We start from the raw sequence: 15,778 nt of genomic DNA on the forward strand, positions 1-15,778 counted from the left end.
ATATACATTCTTCTCAAGTGCACATGGGTCATTTTCAAAAATGGACCACATACTGGGTCACAAGCAAAGTCTCCCCAAATTCAAAAAGATTGAAATCATATCAAGCATTTTCTCAGACCACAATGGCATAATATTAGAAATAAACTGTAATAAAAACATTCCAAAAAATTCAAACACTTGGAAGCTGAATAGCATGCTATTAAACAATGATTGGGTGATCAACAAGATCAAAGAAGAAATTTAAAACATCCTGGAGACTAATGACAATAAAAACACAACAATGCAATTGCTATAGGACACAATGAAAGCAGTCCTGAGAGGGAAGTTTATAGCTCTATAGGCCTACCTCAAAAAACAAAAAAAAATGCTAATAAATGATCTAACTCAACAACTCAAAGAATTAGAAAGAGAGCAACAAGAAAAGCCCACAGTGAGCAGAAGGAAGGACATAATAAAGATCAGGGCAGAGATAAACGACATTGAGACCAAAAAAACAATACAAAAGATCAACAAAACCAAGAGCTGGTTCTTTGAAAGGATAAACAAGATTGATGAACCTCTAGCCAGGCTCACCAAGAAGCAAAGAGAGAGGACCCAAATAAACAAAATCAGAAATGAAAAAGGTGAAATAACAACAGACACCACCGAAATACAAAGGATTGTTAAAAAATACTATGAACAACTCTCTTCCAACAAACTGGACAACTGGAGGAAATGGACATATTCCTAGAAAAATATAACCTTCCAAAACTCAATCAGGAAGAATCTAAACATCTCAATAGGCTGATAACTATGGAAGAAATTGAAGCAGTCATTAAAAAGCTTCCAGCAAACAAAAGCCCGGGGCCAGACGGCTTCACAGGGGAGTTTTACCAAACATTCAAGGAAGAACTAAAACCTATCCTCCTCAGACTATTCCAGAAAATTCAAGAGGAAGGAACACTTCCAAGCTCATTCTATGAAGCCAGCATCACCCTAATACCAAAACCAGATAAAGACAACACAATGAAAGAGAAGTACAGGCCAATATCCCTCATGAATATAGATGCCAAAATCCTCAACAAAATTCTAGCAAATCGAATCCAGCAGTACCTCAGAAAGATCATACACCATGACCAAGTAGGATTTATCCTGGGGATGCAAGGATGGTACAATATTCGCAAATCAATAAACGTGATACATCACATAAACAAACTGAGAGATAAAAACCACATAGTCATATCAATTGATGCAGAAAAAGCATTTGACAAAATCCAACACCCTTTCTTGATAAAAACTCTCAGCAAGGTGGGAATAGAAGGATCATACCTCAACATAATAAAAGCCATATATGACAAACCCACAGCTAACATCATACTCAATGGGCAAAAACTAAAACCATTTCCCCTAAGAACAGGAACAAGAAAGGGATGCCAAATCTCAACACTCCTGTTCAATATAGTGCTGGAAGTATTAGCCATTGCGACCAGACAGAAGAAGAAATAAAAGGCATCCAAATTGGAAAAGAAGAAGTAAAACTGTCCTTATTCACAGATGACATGATACTGTACATAGAAAACCCTAAAGACTCCATCAAAAAATTACTAGACTTAATAAATGAATTCTGCAATGTAGCAGGATACAAAATTAACACCAAGAAATCTATGGCATTTCTATACACCAATAATGAACTTACAGAAAGAGAGACTAAAAAAAGCAATCCCATTTACCATCACACTAAAAAAATTAAGATACCTAGAAATAAACTTAACTAAGGAGGTAAAAGACCTATACGTGGAAAACTACAGGACACTGAAAAAAGAGATAGAGGAAGACATAGACAGATGGAAGAACATACCATGTTCATGGATTGGTAGAATCAACATCATCAAAATGTCCATACTACCCAAAGCAATCTATAGATTCAATGCACTCCCCATTAAAATACCAACGACATATTTCACAGACCTAGAACAAACGTTCCAAAAATTTATCTGGAATAAAAAAAGACCCCAAATAGCTGCAGCAATCCTGAGAAAGAAGAACAAAGTAGGTGGGATCTCAATACCGGATATCAAGCTGTATTATAAAGCCACTGTTCTTAAAACAGCCTGGTACTGGCACAAGAACAGACATATAGGTCAATGGAATAGAATAGAGAACCCAGAAATTGACCCAAATCACTATGCTCAATTAATATTTGACAAAGGAGGCACGAACATACAATGGAGTCAAGACAGTCTCTTCAACAAATGGTGTTGGGAAAATTGGACAGATACATGCAAAAAAATGAAGCTAGATCACCAACTTATACCATACACAAAAATAAACTCAAAATGGATCAAGGACTTAAACATAAGAAGGGAAACCATAAAAAACTAGAGGAATCCACAGGCAGAAAAATCTCAGACATATGCCGAAGGAACTTCTTCACTGATACTACCCCTATGGCAATGGAAGCTAAAGAGAAAATAAACAAATGGGACTACATCAAAATAAAAAGCTTTTGCACAGCAAAGGAAACCATCAATAAAACAACAAGAAAGCCCACTGCATGGGAGAACATATTTGCCAATGATATCAACGATAAGGGTTTAATCTCCAACATTTACAGGGAACTCATGCAGCTTAACAAAAAGAAGATAAACAACCCAATAAAAAAATGGGCATCTGAACTAAATAGACACTTTTTGAAAGAAGACAGAAGGAATGCCAAGAGACATATGAAAACCTGCTCAAAGTCACCAATCATCAGAGAGATGCAAATCAAAACAACAATGCGGTACCATCTCACACCTGTCAGAATGGCTATTATCAACAAATCAACAAATGACAAGTGCTGGCTGGAGAGGATGCGGAGAAAAAGGAACCCTCGTGCACTGCTGGTGGCAATGCAGACTAGTGCAGCCACTGTGGAGAACAGTATGGAGTTTCCTCAAAAAACGAAAAATGGAACTCCCTTTTGACCCAGTGATCCCACTTCTAGGAATATATCCCAAGAGAATAGAAACACGAATCATAAAGGATATATGCACCCCTATGTTCATAGCAGCACAATTCACCATAGCTAAGATTTGGAAACAGCCTAAATGCCCATCAGCAGATGAGGGGATTCAAAAACTGTGGTATATCTACACAATGGAATACTACGCTGCTGCAAAAAAGAAGGAGTTCCTAGCATTTGCAACAACATGGATGGAGATGGAGAGTATTATGTTAAGTGAAATAAGCCAGGCAGAGAAAGATAAATATCACATGATCTCACTCATTTGTGGAATATAATGAACGGCATAGACTGATGAACAAGAACAGATCCAGAGACTGAGAAATGTCGAACAGCACGTCATACCTCAGGGAAGGTAGGGGAGGGTGGGGACAAAGGGGAGAGATCAACCAAGGGACTTGTGTGCATGCATATGAGCCTAATCAATGGACACAGACAACAAGGGGGTGGGGCATAAGATGGGGGTGGAGGGTTATGGGGGAATAATTTGTGTTTTTGCCTCCATGGCAAAGTTTATATAAAGTTACAAAAAGAAATTGACAGCCAGTTTGAAATTGAATTGCCATGGCCTAGAGCAAAGAATATCCTTACATGATATTATTCTACAATGTCATTATAATTTTAGATATTTTACAACAGCATATTGTACAATTATCCCAAACAAACTTACAAACTAATTCTTGGAATGTTTGGCAGCAATTAAAAAAAAAAAAAAGAGGACATGAAAGGATATAATCCCTTTCAGAAGGAATTAAGGCACTGGGAAGGCACTTGAGCATTCTATATTGGCCCCTCTTGCGTTTTGTGCCAAGAGGGACCCTCTTCTCATAATCAAATTGCCCTCAGCTGTTGCCTGAGCTTTCTTTTCATGCTGAGCTTGAAGCCTCGTGGTGGCTGGTACCATGGATCTGTCTCTTGCCCAATTGTGTGAGCTGGGCCCTCTCTGGAGAAGAAACCTGAGTTCCCCGAGATATGTGATCAGTTCTGGGGCCCCGCCAGCAGGCCAGGGGATCCCAAGGCAGGTGCTGGGCGTGGAGGCCACGGGGGCATAGGCTACCAAGAAGACAGAACTGAACCTCACATCACCCTGCTTGGCCCCGGAGGATGACTGGTTAGCCAGAGACGGGTAAGATTCCTCAGGGAAGGAACAACCTAAGACAGGCACAGTCGCAGAGGGGCCATCAGGAGAGAACTTGGGGATCATCAGAGGTGGGGCACAGACCCTCACCCCCCCAACCTTGCAGGGGCCTGAACCCTCACCCCGTCTGAGGGAGGTCTCCTGCTCCCATGGCTACTTTGCTTCCCATGCCCAGCTCAGATCGAGACACAGGTGACAGACAGAAACTTGGCCCAGCTCAGATTGGGACCCAGGTAACAGACAGAGACTTGGCCGACAGCAGCTGCCCTATATCTAAATCCAGCCTAGCACCAGGAATGCTCAGGGCCTACTCAAGAATGCAAATAATCCTTTCCACTAATATTTACAGGGTAAACTAAGATTGTTGTTAGAGTATTAAATTTGACAGTAAAATAATAATCAAGTTTTCAGATTAAATTAAATAGGCTAATTCAAATAAGTGAATATTCAAGAAAATTTAATTGTACTGGACAAAAAGCTGTTCCTAAAGTGTTAACTAAAATTTCTATTGGTAGTTCATCTCATGGTAAAATTCCTGAACATGCAATGAAACTAAAGCAGTCATATTATTGTGCAAAAAATTAAAATTTAAAGTTATCAATACTGCATTATAAAATTTACAAAAGCCTCCATTAATAAAAAAAAAAGGGGGGGATAGTAGGGTAATATCATGTAAGGAAAAATATCCTATAAGCAAATTACATCTAGAAAATTTTTACTTTACAAAATTAATTTTTATTTGTAATGCTAACAGCAAGACACCCATGAAAAATACACATGGTGTCTAAATAAGACAAAGGAAAATCGTTTGGGCAAAAATAAAAAGGATCCCAAATCAATTATATAGAAAAGATTCCTTTATTAACTTTTGGTCGAGAATATGTTTGTATATTTTCAGAAAACAGCTCCAAGACCATGTGGATTCCTGCAACAGAGAGGAATTGACAGGTCTGCTCCAACCACGAAGACAAGAGGAGAAACAGTCCAGAGATGGGAGACGCTGATGACGCCTTGCCACGCTAGCAGTCAGCAGCTGTGCGACGCAGCAGCTTGCCTAGGACCAAACTAGAGAGGGTCAGACCTGCATTGCCACCATGTGCCCACCATCCAGATATCATTGCTGACATGTACACTTAAGGAACTGTTTGACATTGAAATGGGGACTCAGAACTGTTGGACATTGAAATTGGGACTCAAACATTTTTTGTTATTATACGTTTATTTCTAGTCTGCAGAGGCAATATTTTGTAAGGGAAAGAAAAGGGGAAAAAATAGATACAGAGGCAAAGAAGCATTGAACAGACTGTCAAACTACAGCGGGAAGGCAGAGGGGGTTTTGGCGGGGGGTTGGGGGGCGCTGTAAGAGATCAACTGAAGGACTTGTACGCATGCATATAAGCATAACCAATGGATAAAAGACACTGGGGGGGGGGGCAGGTAAAGGCATGTACTGGGGGGAGGGGGAGGCCGGGGGGAGGTCAATGGAAAAAAAAAAAGAGACATATGTACTACTATTTGTAATACTTCAAACAATTAAATAAATAAATAAATTAAAAAAATAAACATGACAAGTTTCTTCCATATACCCAATCCCACTGTCACTACTTCCTCCATCTTTAGTGATGGGCGGTGGGATCAAGCCCCCATTTGAATTCATAAAACAGGTACTTTTCTAAAGTTAGGAAAAGGGCAGACACTAAATAGTCAAAATAAAATGGTTTGTACTATGACATAAACTCTCCATGCTTCAACTTAATCATAGATTAAGTGGAACTATCAATAGCACCTAACTTTTCCAGGGCATTTTGAGAAGGAAATGACCTAATGCCTAAAAAGCAGTTAGCAAAGTGACATGTACTCAAGGTACTCAAGGGCATACAAATAGGTATTTTGTCTTTAGGATCAAAATAGCCCATCTGAAATGCACAGAAGCTGTAGATTAAGGAATTCATCAAGAGAAATTTGGAAAACATGAAAGGTCTCATATTTCATATGCTCCTCAGCCACCTTCAGAGTTTCATTTTTCATAATGTCCCCAGTAAATGGTGGTATTTGTTTTTAGTCTTGAAAATTTCAAAGAAAAATAAAAATTTAATACTTTTTGGTTGCCTGCAATTTGACTTTAAGTGTCTATTGAGTATTTAATTCAAACGAAGCATAAGATGATCTCTTTCATTGAACATCTTATAGTTCAAAAGGGATGCTAATTAATACAGAAAGTAGAATCTGATTGAATGCTCATGCATGACTACAAATAGTAACAAAGAAGGAGAAAGCAGCTTGGGTTAAAAGAGTAGAAAAAAGGTTTCAGCCACAAGCTCATTCTTAAGATGGTTCCTGGATACAATGATGTGGGTATTTGGGTTGCTGGTGTTTAAGGGAAAAAGTAACTTGTGACATAGAGATGGATGCATTTGAAAGGGTAGGATGAAAATGTCAACAGATCACCTGTTTCTCTTCTGTATAAATTCTGGTTAATTCTGTGACTGCTCCAATTTTTTTAATGGCAGTATCACTTTTCTGGTGCCTTGGGCACAAATCATCATGGCACCTTGGATTCAAGAATTGTTTAATTTCATTGGTAGACTATCAGGATTCTTATTTGTCTCAACTCTTCTTACAGGCTCTCCAAAGGTGTTTTTTTTAATACTTTAAATTATCATCTAATTTTCTCTTGCTCTATATAATATTCTACTTCTTGTCTTACTTCCAATTCCTTGAAGGCAACAGGCATATACATCTTGAGCCCCCTGAAATTTGTGGCACCTGTCTCATCCACTTATTATGCTCAGTTAGCATTTGTTGGGTACAAGGGAAGAATTTATTATAGCCTCTCTTGTTAGTTGATTTCTCTCTTTTGTGCTATTTCCAGAATTTGAGCCTCTACTTACTTTGCTGTTTTAGTCTATCGCTCCCTAATCCAGAGCCTTGCTAACAAGATTTCCAGCTGCTTTAAAAAATGCTTTGAGTGCCAGAAGGTACAAGTGTCATTTACTCAGAAAAATATTTTTAGAGCAGCTGATGGTGTTTACAGTTAGAGCGATAATTGAAGGCATCATTTCATTTCAGAAGCAAGTAAACACAAGGGTCTTCCCAGCTTGAGATGTGTTGTCTTTATAAAACCTTGTCTCGCCCAGAGGAGAAGAGCAGGATTAACTTATTCTTGCCCTCCACCCTCTACTTGACCTGAGTAGCCACACTCCTACTTAGCAGAAAACCACATAGCAAAAGTTTGAATTTAATTTGCTTTTTTGTTTATTTTATTTTTTAATTAAAAACATTCTGAAGAGGTAACATGGAACAAAATATAAACAGTGCGAATGTTACATAGAAGAAAGTAAATGTATTTCCCACCCCTGTCTAGTTTCTTTCCAAGTAACAAATACTATTAGTGGCTTCTTATGTATTCTTCGAGATAAATTATACATATTCATGTTTTTATTTAATACACATATTTTATTTAAATGGCATGCATCATTATGCATCTTGCTGTTGTCAACTGATGGTATATCTTGTAATTCTTCTATTTCATGTGGTCTTGTATATGAGGGCTGCATCATACATATAATAAATATGTTATAATATGTGGTTGGAAGATGAACATTCTGGGGGTTATTTTTTACATAAACTTTAGAATAAGCTTTAAATAATTTAACATTTATTCTTTAAAAATTGTTGGTGTATTTTTAATTAATTAAAATGTTACTGATCCTTTCTATCACAAAATAGGGAATGCATTTTAATGTTTCTTCATATAAGCTTTTTGCATTGTGTTAAGGTTAATTCTATACACTACATATCTCTCCTACACATATATTAGTTTTTAAATTGGGGTATTTTCTTCCTTCTGACTTTCATTTGGTTCTTGTTTGTGTAGGGCAGAGTATTGATTTTTGTATATTGATGTATCCAGACAGCTTACTGAACTCTGTTTTTTTATTTTTTAAAAATATATTTTTATTGATTTCAGAGAGGAAAGGAGAGGGAGAAAGAGATAGAAACATCAATGATGATGATATTATTACACAGAGCTAGTGTAATAAGTCAGATGAGAGATTAGAATGGGAGCACGCCCCACCCTGGGGATTTAGCCACAACCTAGGCATGTACCCTGACCAGGAATCAAACCATGACCTCCTGGTTCATAGGACAACACTCAACCACTGAGCCATGCTGGTTGGGCTGAATTCTGGTTTTAATAATTTTCCAGTTTATTCTTTGTGTTTTTCATTTATGCAGATTATGTATTATGTAATTCATAATAATTTCACCATCTCTCTCTAATTTTAAATATCTCTTATTTTTCTCTTGCCAGATTCAATGCCTAGGACCTTCAAAACTGAGTTAAATAATAGTAGTAACTGCTGACATCTTGCTCTCATATTTTATTACTTACCTATTAAACAGTTGTATAAGACAAGTATTATTAAGGATATAGTATTCTAGTCATATTTAATTAGGAGGCTCTTTGCTTATTAATAAGAATAGAATTGAATTTTATGAAACGCTTTTCATCAGATATAGTCATATTTTTCTTTTGAAAAACAATCGCAATTGTTTTTATGGTATTTAGTCTACTAAGATTTTCTAACTCTTTTGGGGTCACTTTTGATAATTTATATTTTCTAGAAAGTCATCAATTTCCCCTACATTTAAAAATTTTATAATTGAACAAAGAAATCTCTTGTAAGTCTTTAGATTTCTTTTCATTTATATTATTTATCTGACCTTGTTTCTTATTTAGACTATTTTGTGCATTATCTTTTGTTTCTGGAAAGGGTTAGCTAATGGTTTATTTTACTGTGTTAAAGTCAGCTTTTAAATGTATATACTTATTTTTTTATGTTTTCTAACATTGTTATTTTAATTTATTAATTCCTTCATTCTGATTGTCTTATAATGTTCTTTTTCTAACTTTCTAATTTATTTTCTTTGAGTATCTGACTATACATTTTCCCCTGAGCACTACTTCATCTGTATCCCATAAGTTTACATATATATTTATATTTATATCAAAATTATATCTAAAATGGAGGACATCTGTAATAGTGTCAACAATAAAAAAATAGTCATGGGAATATAAAGTACAGCAAAGGGAATATAGTCAATAATTTGTAATAATTATGTTTGGTGTCAGGTGGGTAATAGGTTTATTGGGGGATCATTTTTTAAGTTAGACATTTATATAATTTCTATATGTATATTTATATTCACATTTATTTATGTAATAAATTACTGCCATTTTTCTAGATATTTAGTAATTCAAAATTTGATTTTGTTTTTTATGTAAAAAATTTAAGCAGAAGTATTTTAGCTTCCTTCATTTAAAAAAATTAAGTATTAGTTATACTGCATTGTAGTCTGAGAATATTGCCTGTATTTATTTTTATACTTGGCTGAACAGACAAAAGGAAGGTATATTCCGTTTTCTAATGTATATATCCTCTTCCAAGCTCATTTTCCCTTTCTTCCCCAGATATAGTCTTATCCTAAATTTTTTGTTTATAATTTCAATGCATGTGTATACATAAAAATATATTATTCTTATAAAACATTTCCACATTTATATAATGGTATCATACTATACATATATTTTTCAACTTGCTTTTTTTTTAACTTATTCCATTTTGAAAGTTTTTGTACTGATATACATAGCTCATCTATATTTATATTCACTGCTGTAGTTTTGCATTGTTTGATATACTCTGAATTATTTATACTTTCCCTCCTGTGGATGGCCACTAACTTTTTCCCAACATTTTATAATTACAAAACAATGCTGACAAATTTTATTTCTAATATTTTAGTGGTTATCCTTCCCTTAAAAAATATCTATGCCTGATGTAATTATTATGTTTTCCTCTATCAAACAATGCCGACACCTTCAAAGGCTTTAACTCTGGCCTCAACCTTATGTCATATATGACACTGGCTTCAGGATGAAATGCCATTCTGTTTTCAAATCCCCAATTTAGCCATCACTGTCAATTTATACAGCAATGCTTTCTCACATTTACCCTCAAGCTCAGCAACTATTTTCTCCCCATTTATTGTTGCATCTCATCCCTTCTCATTTCAATTCGCTCCTTCCTAAAGTTCACCCTTTAGTAGTTCTCTCAGTGACTGTCCACTGGAGAAGATTGGAGACATGTGAAGCCATGGAGCCTCCAGAGTCTCTTTCTAGAGCTATTCCTGTGCTTCTTTCTGAACGTTATTTCTTGTTACTGGGAGTCTATGAGATGAAAACTTGAGGTGGATCGAGTTGGTGGCTGTTCCTTGAAGCCAGTGTCCTGACTAGAAAAGATATGTCAAAACTCTTTTCACTAATGCAACAATAAAACCCTAGCCAAGCAGGCTCATGAAAATGGGAGTGCTTGTCTCCAGGTGCCTAACTTGACCCAAGAGTCAGATAATACCATCAAGACTTGGATATCCTCTATTTTTTTGTGTCAGATTCCTAGTTGTTGGCTTTATTCAAGTGTAACTCCTAAACAGGGGGCTTTAAGATGACCTCCAGCCGAAACCGGTTTGGCTCAGTGGATAGAGCGTTGGCCTGCGGACTGAAGGGTCCTGGGTTCGATTCCGGTCAAGGGCATGTACCTTGGTTGCGGGCACATCCCCAGTGGGAGGTGTGCAGGAGGCAGCTGATCGATGTTTCTCGCTCATCGATGATTCTGGCTCTCTATCCCTCTCCCTTCCTCTCTGTAAAAAACCAATAAAATATATTAAAAAAAAAAAAAAAAAAGATGACCTCCAGGTTTAATGCTAGGAGAAAAGAGGAAGGCATTTCCAAGCAATCTTTTGAAGTCTCCTTGCATCTCATTAGGTGTGATTGTATCACTTGCTCATCTCTAAACTGATTACTGTGGCCAGAGAAATATATTCAGATTGGCAAAATCTGATCTACCTGCTCCCCTCTGGAGCCAAGTCTACTGAATCCAGAGGAAGGACGTGACTTCCCAGAGGAAAAATGAGATACCAATTCCATAATAAGGTTGAATGGATTGGATGCAGAATCACAAACAAAGATAAAACAAACACAGCAGAGATCTGCTGAACACTATGAAGACAGGTAGACATATGTTATGCAATCACTACAGCAAAACACTTATTTGAAGATTTGAAAAACCAGTGTAGCAAACAATATTTTTGCTAGCTCCATATCTTCTCCATCTACCAGAGTTGACAGCAGTAACAGCCCAACACAACTTCCACCAAGCTGAGAACTTCTCTCCTAAAGTGTCTTATTTTTCTTTTTTTTTCTGCTTGAAGGTTTTCTTCAGTCTATGGTGCAGGGAAGCTCTGAAAGATGAAGGAGTGAATACCCACAGGGGCAGCTTTCAGACAATAGGGTACAGGAGTTGGTAGATAATCCCCATTCTTCCCAGCCTCCCTGGAGTTGATTCTGAGGTGTGTCCCACACAGTGTCTCAGAAAGTGCCCAGCAAAATGGAGTCCTGGTTTCCCATAGAAGTAACTCCCCGATTAACACAGTTTCCTGGCTTTTCTCCCTTCTCTGTTTCACTCTTCCATCACCTTCACGTGTGCTTCTGGAATCATCTCCCATATAATTAACTGCAACCAGTCCTGTCTTGGTGTCTGATGCTAGGAAAACCAAGGTAAGACGCAAAGTGTTCTATGAGAAACCACTGAGTGATATCATGCATTTTATTATTGCAGAAGAATGGAGCTAAACACTTCCTGAAAGGAGAGATAAGAAGTACTTGGCATTTAGGCTGTTTCCAAATCTTAGCTATGGTGAATTGTGCTGCTATGAACATAGGGGTGCATATATCCTTTCTGATTGGTGTTTCTAGTTTCTGGGATATATTCCTAGAAGTGGGATTACTGGGTCAAATGGGAGTTCCATTTTTAGTTTTTTGAGGAAACTCCATACTGTTCTCCACAGTGGCTGCACCAGTCTGCATTGCCACCAGCAGTGCACGAGGGTTCCTTTTCTCCGCATCCTCTCCAGCACTTCTCATTTGTTGATTTGTTGATGATTGCCGTTCTGACAGGTGTGAGATGGTACCGCATTGTCGTTTTGATTTGCATCTCTTGGATAATTAGTGACTTTGAGCATGTTTTCCTATGTCTCTTGGCCTTCCTTCTGTCTTCTTTCGAAAAGATTCTATTTGGGTCCGTTGCCCATTTTTTTATTGGACCATTTATCTTCCTTTTATTAAGTTGTATAAGTTCCCTGTAGATGTTGGAGATTAAACCTTTATCAGTGATAACATTTGCAAATATGTTCTCCCATACAGTGGGGTTTCTTGTTGTTTTGTTGATGGTTTCTTTTGCTGTGCAAAAGCTTTTTATTTTGATGTAGTCCCATTTGTTTATTTTCTCTTTAGTTTCCATTGCCCTAGGAAAGGATATATGCACCCCTATGTTCATAGCAGCACAATTCACCATAGCTAAGATTTGGAAACAGCCTAAATGCCCATCAGCAGATGAGTGGATTAGAAAACTATGGTACATCTACACAATGGAATACTACGCTGCTATAAAAAAGAAGGCATTCTTACCATTTGCAGCAGCAGGGATGGACCTGGAGAGCATTATGTTAAGTGAAATAAGCCAGGCAATGAGAGAAAAATACCACATGATCTCACTCATTTATGGAAAATAAAGAACATTATAACCTGATGAACAAAAAGATAGACATAAAGGCAGTAAAGCACTGAACAGACTGTCAAATTACAGCGGGAAGGCTGGGGAGTGTTGGGGAGAGGGGGAAAGAGATCAACCGAAGGACTTGTATGCATGCATATAAGCACAACCAATGGACACAAGACACTTGGGGGCGGGTGGGATGAGGACATGTGACAGGGGCTAAGGGAGGCTGGGGGAAGGTCTATGGGGAAAAAAAAGGAGATATATGTACTACTATATGTAATACTTTAAACAATAAAATAAAATTAAAAAAAGAAGTACTTGGAATTGACTAGAAGTAGTAGAAGGAGGGTGAAAAGGGAGGGAATTTAGCTCTATCTTAGTGGCTGAGGAATATTCCACAAAGATGAAATGGCATAAGCTAGATGAGTTATCAGGAGGATATGATGCCAGAAGTCAGTGAAGTTACCCACAGATTACCTAACATATATTTATATGTTAGTTGTTCTAAGGGCTAGGGTAAAGTGGGGAACAGACACAAAATCTCTCCCCATAGAAGTCTATGTTCTCATATGTGCAGAAGAGCTAGATAATAGACAAGCATACAGATAAAGGTACAAGGTAATGAGATGATAATAAATATTATGATGAAATTATGTTGCGGTAGAGATAACTGGAGTGGAGGTGTATTTTGGGGTAGTCAGGGAAGGCTTCTTTGAGGAGATGACTTTTGAGCCTTGACACTTGATGACTGAGATAGAACCAGCCATGGGAAATCTGGAGGAAGAGGAGAATGTGACTTAGAATGTGGTTCAGGGGACAGCAAGTTCTTTAGTTCGCAAAGCATGCACAAATTTTTCACATTTCAGGAAGAAAGGGAGTGAACTAGAATATATTAAGGGAAGCCACGCAGGCAAAAAGTGAAGTAGGAGAAGGAGGTGGATACCGATCAAGAACTGTTCCCTGCTGATGGCTCATAGCCAAGTTCCTCTCCATTCATGGCCTTCTGCAGAAGGGAGCTGCCTTGCTCAAGGTTATTATCTCTTCTCCTAAGCAATCCACAGACTAGTAAAGAGAGAGTTTTAAAGGTCCAATCCCTTGACTCATATCTGAAGGACCATCCTAGCTTCCAACTCCTCGAGGGATCAGCTGAAGCTTTTGTTGCAATCAAATCACAATTCAATGCTTGCCTTAGCCTAATCCTCCTTTTCTTACTCCTGGGCAGGTGTGCCCTAGTGCCCTCCCCAATTAAACACCTGCAGGCAAATCTACATCTGCATATGTTTCCTGGGAAAATGACCTAGAGTGTTGGTATCAGAAGTGGTCTAAAGAAACAGATTCCAAAATGGGATTTTAGAGCAGGGTCTCCACTACTGGCCTGGAATGAGCACCCCATTGCTGGAGGTGGGTGAGCACCTTCCTTAGCATGTCATGCTGTGGCAGTGCAGTCGTTAACATTTCACCACTGGTCACCTGGAGTGTGATTCCTGTGGAACAGAATGCTCTGGCAGGTGCACCATGTAAGGCATTTGAGAGGCACAGGAGAAGTAGTAATTACAATGACTACACAATTGGATGCCTCTTGCTAAGTATAAATGATGTGTTGAAAAAATTCAATAGAAGGTCAAGAGTGATTAATCATCAATTTAAGGTAAAATATGAAAGTCAGAGGACTTTTTGCCATTGTGTAAAGGAACTGTCATATCCTGCTGTAAAAATCTGAGGATCAGGCCTGAGACTTAATTAAAAGAGTGGCAGAGCTATAGAGAAGGTTATCAAATGATCACATCTGGACTATCTTGCAGCATATTGATCCAAAGTATTGATGATGTCCTGATGATTGGGCTAAATAAACAAGAGTACTAGAAGTCTTCATAAGAGACACATTCCAGAGGGTGGGAGTAAACTCTATAATGATTCAGGGCCACTTACCAGTGAAAATTTAGGAGTACAATGGTCTGGGAACATGAAGGATATTTTAGGCAAAGTACTGTATCTTCCCAACACTTTGACCAGTTTATAAGGAAGCACAATTCCTGGCAGGACTTTTTAGATTCTAGAACATCATGTCCAACTTTCACATACTGCTCTGACCTATTTTCTAGGTGACATGGAAGGCTGCCAGTTTTGAGTGGGTTCCAGACCAGGCAAGAATGCTGTGGCAGATCCAGGCTGTTATATAAATAGCTTTGCTGCTTGGTCCATATGCTTCATCAAATCCTAAGGCATTTGGAAATCTTGGGACAAAAGATACTACATGGACTTTGTCAAGCCCTATTTAGAAAGTCAATTTAAACTCCAAGGGCTCTGGGGCAAGGCCCTGTAATATTTAGCAGAGAATTATACATATATCAAGAATAACTTCTTGCATTAATGGACTTGGTAGGGATAGAGACCCTGACTATGGAACATCACTTAACCATGGGGCCAAAGCTGCTCATCATGATGTGGGTTTTGTCAAATCTGCCAAATTATAAGGTTGGGTGGGTCCAGCAGCAACCTACCATAAAAATGAAAGCCATACAGCCAGGATTGGACACAGCAGGGACAGTAACCTGAATGAGCAAGTGATCCAGATCCCCATGTCATTTAGCACTGTTACACCAGATCTGCTCCTTCAGCTCACAGTTATGGCTATGTGTGTGTGTGTGTGTGTGTGTGTGTGTGTGTGTGTGTGTGTTTATGTTTATAATTCCCATATGATTCTTTACACAAGCATGTCAAGCTCAAAGGCTAACATGGGCCAAATAAATGAGGCATGTGGCCCCGCGGGCCACAAGTTTGACATGCTTGCACTACAACACAGAAAAATGGTGAAGCCTGCAGCCTTGAAAGATAGCTGTGAGGGTGAAATGCTCTCAATTGGCACATATTTGAGTTCTCCTGGTCCTATACTTTCTGTAGAATGAGAAGTGCTCCAACATAAGAATATATACAATTCATAAGCAATGGGAATGGCTTTGCTGTCTGGTTAGGGGTATGGAGGGGAAGGATTAAAAGATCAGGGACAATAGGGTTTGAGTAAAGATGTCAATAGACTGA

Source organism: Plecotus auritus (genome assembly GCF_963455305.1).
Source record: "Plecotus auritus genome assembly, chromosome: 8".
NCBI lineage: Eukaryota > Metazoa > Chordata > Mammalia > Chiroptera > Vespertilionidae > Plecotus > Plecotus auritus.